This window comes from Adiantum capillus-veneris, chromosome 10 (assembly GCF_014529385.1).
Source record: "Adiantum capillus-veneris isolate H3 chromosome 10, ASM1452938v2, whole genome shotgun sequence".
Classification (NCBI taxonomy): Eukaryota; Viridiplantae; Streptophyta; class Polypodiopsida; order Polypodiales; family Pteridaceae; genus Adiantum; species Adiantum capillus-veneris.
Window position 1 is genome coordinate 32,071,022 of NC_140940.1, and position 5,689 is coordinate 32,076,710.

Consider the following 5,689-nt stretch of genomic DNA (forward strand, 5'->3'; position numbering starts at 1 on the left):
CCTGCTACATGAGAGGTTTAGATCTTTCCATATAGCAATCATTATGGATGACACATAATCCTATGGGAACCGGCTCTAAAGATAATTACTCGGCTTACATGATTAGGAATAATAGGATTTCGCTAATGGAATTACCAGAGAGATGAATTAAGCACGATTAATCTCTTTCCTAGCAATTAGAGGGTGCAGAATCACCGCATGCATAGGTGTGAGAAAAACCACCTCTTAGAGACTTAATGACATCTTAATCTTACCTTAATTATATCCTAATGCATAAGAGAAATGAATCTAATTCGGCTACAATATTAATGCGTGATAGAAAGAGTGATTCTCATCAATCTACACAATTACCGGCTTATCGATTAATTACTATGCTACCTAGAGAGAGAAAATTCTAATAATCATGCACTAATCATTAATCAAGAGTGAAGAATGGCTGATAATTCAGATTTGGAATGATTATTACTTAATAGAATATGGTTAAAGAGAATTTAGGGAGTAATTATAGAGAATTACGACTAGGAATAAACATAATAGACGAGAAATTTAGGTGGTAATGAAAAGGATTTGTAGAAAGCATTAATTAAACCGTGGTTACCGTGATTAAGGGCTGATGATCCTCTCGATTCTTTGATCTAATCGAGCTTCTTGAGGCGAGAATTCGACAGCACCTCCCTCCTTGCTTCTCCTTCAAAAGGTGTGTGTTCCGGCAGCACCTTCCCAGAGTGTGTGTAGGTGTGTGTGTGTGTGTGCACTGTGTGTGTGTGTGTGTGTGTGTGTGCAGGTCTTTAAATAGGCCTCCTCAAGGTGAAAATCTATTTGGGCTGCTATTTGCATCTGGGAGCCTCTCTAGTTAAGCATGGCAAGTCCAGTTGCCTACCCACCAAGTGTCTAGTTGGCTTGGTTAACTGACTCTCACACTTATTAGCAGGCTTAGAAACTCTCCCAAGACTCCTACAAGGCAAGTGGGCGCCCCATAGCTGCTAAAGTTGAGCTGGAGTGGGTTGGAACCTGTTCCCACACAGCCCCGGGCCCCCGGTACCTCCCCTGGCAATTTAGAGAAAATTTGATTCTAGGCTAAAACGGGTCATACGAGTCGGATTTTGATGCCGAAAATTGCTATACGAAGCTCTAACTAAGACGTACCTGACCGAGTACTTGCCATATTTAGCAGCCCCCGGGGTCTGAAAATGCATTTTTTCAAATTTGGGGTACCGGTGCAGTTTTTCGAGACGGTCAAAACTGGACGGGTCGGGTGACCAAAAACTTACTATTTTTGGAACTTTTTTACAAAAATTATTTTAATTCACATTTCGGAGTTTTAAAACATTCTAAACATCATGGCACTGACAGAATTTGGAAAACTACTAAAAATAGTAACTTTTTCCATTATGTTCATTTCATGGTACACTGGTGCTCTTTTTGATCGGGGTCAGAGACCTTACAGGTGAAGAGTTGGAAGTTGGATAGCTCACCGAGGCGCAACTTTTTGATGTCAAAGGCGGCAAATTCGGTGCTGCTCAAAATCCGCCAGTGCCACGTCATATGGACGGGTCCCACACCACATTAGTCATGGCACCGTGACTGATGGGATGAGGCAAAAATAACAGGAGGGAGGGGGCTATCAAAAAAAGGGCATTGCAGGAGGGTAATAAGCAAAAGAAGAAGAGGGTTACAAAGAGGAGAAGTTCGAAGGCAAGAAGAAGGAGGGTAAGCAAGAGAGGGTTCTCTATCTCTCTCTCTCTCTCTCTCTCTCTCTCTCTCTCTCACTACTTGAGTGCTCAGCTTTTGACCACATTAGGTCCTCTTTTCCCCATATATTCAGCCATGAGCTCTCCCTACATACCTTCCTCTCCCAACCACGATGTGGACTCTCTATTGCGACGCTCATTTCAGCCATTTTTGAGCATCGAGAGTCACTTATGAACTCCACTCACACCACGTGACATGTTCATTTGGTCCCATAGGTCATATTTGACCTCCCAGGATGATAATAGAACTATCTATCTCTCTCTCTCTCTCTCTCTCTCTCTCTCTCTCTCTCTCTCTCTCTCTCTCTCTCTCTCTCTCTCTCTCTCTCTCTTGGCTTGAGAACAAAAGGAGGCTCTCACTTGCACGCCAAGGTCACTCTCTCTCTCTCGGCCATGGTGACATAGGGGAGCCAGGAGGGTTAATCTCTCTCTCTCTCTCTCTCTCTCTCTCTCTCTCTCTCTCTCTCTCTCTCTCTCTCTCTCTCTCTCTCTCTCTCTCTCTCTCTCTCTCTCTCTCTCGCTCGATCTCCAATCAAAGCAAGGAGTTTCCTATCCCTCTCTCGGCTGTAATCAAGTGAAAGAGGGTAAGCAAGGCAATCGGGAGAAGAAGCAATATCGAAGTCTCTCTCGTCCTCGACCTCGACTTAGTTCAATAACGATAAGGGTGCTTGGCGAGAGCAGATAAGCAGATCCTGGCAAGGGAAAGATAAGACGAGAGAAGTTTGGCAAGAGCAGATAAGCAAATCTCGGCAAGGGAAAGATAAGGCGAGAGAAATTTGGCAAGAGCAGATCCCGGCAAGGGAAAGATAAGGCGAGTGAAGTTTGGCAAGAGCAAATATCGAAGCTCGGCAAGCATTCAGGGATTCTGGGGTTAAGTAGCAAGGTAAGGGAGTGGTAAGGTAACCAGTGTTGTGCGTGTAACGCGTGTACGGAGTGTGTGCAAGAGAGGGGAAGAAGAGAATGGGGAAGGGGATGATACACAGATACCCTCTGTGTTGGGTTAGTGGAGAAGAAAGAGAAGAGTCAACCCTCTCTCTTTTTCTCCCTATATTGATTAGGTGAAATCAAGTATACAAGGGTGGTTTCCCACGGACACCTGGCCTACACCCCAACAACCTCCACTTGAAGGTCATGGTGGCCAATAGTGGCATTAGTATAGTTAGTCTATGCAAAGTTGATGAAGCATTGCTGAGGCTTCATCCTACACCCATAAGTTCTAAAAAATGTGTAAATCGCTCCGAGGCTAGGCTCTTTGTGAGAGCGTCTACGGGGTTGTCGTCAGTGTGAACCTTGACAAGCTCGATACGCTTGCCAGCCAATGCATCTCGTATGACATAGTATCTGACCTCTATGTGTTTCGACTTTGAGTGAAACACTGGATTCTTTGCCAAAGCAATGGCACTCTGACTTTCACAATGTAGTATTGGAACCTCGTGAATGCCCAAATCTCCCACTAAATGAGCCAACCATATGGCTTCCTTGCTGGCGTCAGATGCAGCAACATATTCTGCCTCAGTGGTAGATGAAGACGTGCAATCTTGGAGACACGATCTCCAAGAGATAGCTACTCCAACAAACATGAACATATAGCCAGATGTGGATCTTCTATGATCCACGCAACCCGCATAATCCGCATCCGTGTAACCTACAATAGATGCATCACTGTTTCCGAAGCGTAAACATTTGCTAGATGTACCTTGCAAATATCTGAGGATTTTCTTCACTGCTTCCCAATGCCTCTTGCCAGGGTTTTCTATGTACCTACTAACCACTCCCACTGCATGTGCAATGTCTGGTCTTGTGGCTACCATAGCATACATCAAACTGCCAACTGCTGAAGAATATGGTACTTTCACCATTTCCTCTTTCTCAGCCATTGTCTTGGGAAAGTCTTCCTTGCTAAGTTTGGAGTATGCTTGCATTGGGGTACTCCAAAGTCTTGCAACGTTGCAAGACTTTGTGAATGTACTTTCCTTGAGATAATTCAAGAATTCCACGTTATCTGTCTCTCTTGATGTGCATACCAAGAAAGTGATTGGCATCTCCCAAATCTTTCATGGAAAACTGAGTGCTTAGCATCTTTTTCAACTGATTGATCTCATCAATTGATTTGCCTGCGATAAGCATATCATCTACATACAAGATTAAGATGATTAAAGAACCATCGTTCAATATTTTTGTGTATAAGCAGTGATCCTCTTGACTTCTTATGTGACCCTGAGACTGCATGAATTTGTCGAATTTTTGATACCATTGCCTTGAACCTTTCTTGAGGCCATAGAGTGCCTTTTTAAGTCTACAAACCAATTGTATCCTCGTCGGTTTTTGGGTTTCACATACGAATCCCTCTGGTTGTTTCATGTAGACATCTTCATCTAGATCCCCGTGAAGAAATGCTGTGTTCACATCCATTTGGACAAGTTCCATGTCCTAGATAGCAACCAAGCCAAGCACCGTGCAAAGTGTAGTCATCTTGACTAGTGGAGAGAAAATCTCATCAAAATCCACACCTTTTTGCTGCTTGAAACCCTTGGCAACTAGACAAGCCTTGTATCTAGGCTCGGGATCTTCCGCTGTATACTTCTTCTTGTATACCCACTTGCAAGGTAAATCATTTTTTCCTTTTGGTAATTCAACCAAATCCCATGTCTCATTAGCCACAATCAAATTGTATTATGATTGCATATCCTGCTCCCACTTAACGCTATCATCCATTTGTATAGCTTCTTTGTAGCAGGTTGGCTCTCCACTGTTAGTGACCAAAATGTGGTGTATACCCGGCTCAAACCGCTTGGGCACACATGATACTTTCTCAGAGCATCTCAGTGCCTGACTGCTGGACTCTGCTCTCTCCGGAGCAATAGTAGTATCATGCACTTGAGGAGTAGGTGCAATACTACTGAACTGAGTTGGTTCGGAGGCTACATCCTCAAAACGAACACGTCTGTACTCAACATCTTTGATGGGCTTCTTGTGAATTTTTTATTCATTGAAAATCACATGTGAGTTGCGAATGACTTTGTTTGATTCTGGGTGCCAAAGACGATATCCCATCTCTCCGTTTGCACCATAGCCAATAAAAATGCATTTGTGTGATCTGGGATCTAACTTTCGACGAAGTTCTTTGGGCACACGTGTATATGTCTCACATCCAAATACACGTAAATGCTCATAGGTTGGCCTTTTTCCAGTCCATAATTCCTCTGGAATTTTGAAATTCAAAGGAGAACTAGGTGACCTGTTGATGATGTGCACTACTGTCAGAACAACTTCCCCCCAAAACTCTGGAGTAAGCTTCGCCATAGACATCATACAGACAACTTGTTCTTGAATCGTACGATTCATTCTTTCAGCCATCCCATTTTGTGCAGGTGTGTATGGAGCAATAAACGGCCGCCGAATGCCTCTTCTATTGCAAAAATCCTTGAACTCTGTGGAGACGTATTCTCCACCATTGTTGGTGCGAAAAGCTTTGAGCTTTTTTCCTAATTGGTTCTCAACCATGGAGAGGAATTTTTGGAATGTCGAAAAGACTTCTTCCTTACGCTTAAGGAGATACACCCACACCTTTCTGGTAGAATCATCTATGAACGTGAGAAAGTAGTTCGCCCCGCCTAGATTTTTGTGTGGAATTGGACCACACAAATCATTGTGCACCAAGTCTAGAGGTTCGCCTAGTTTCTTATTCAATGGCGAAGATGTCAATCTAGTCTATTTGCCATATATACAATGCTCACACAATGGAAAGTCCGTGTAATCTAACACAGGTAAGTAGCCAAAACGCTGAAGTGTTTTCATTGCCTTTTGGCTAATATGCCCTAGCCGGCTATGCCACAACTCAGGAGACAGCGCTCGACAACATAGATAGAGTGTTCGTCGACACTCGAAACAAACAAAGAGTACAGGGATCCGTTTTTATTACCTTTCATCATGACAAG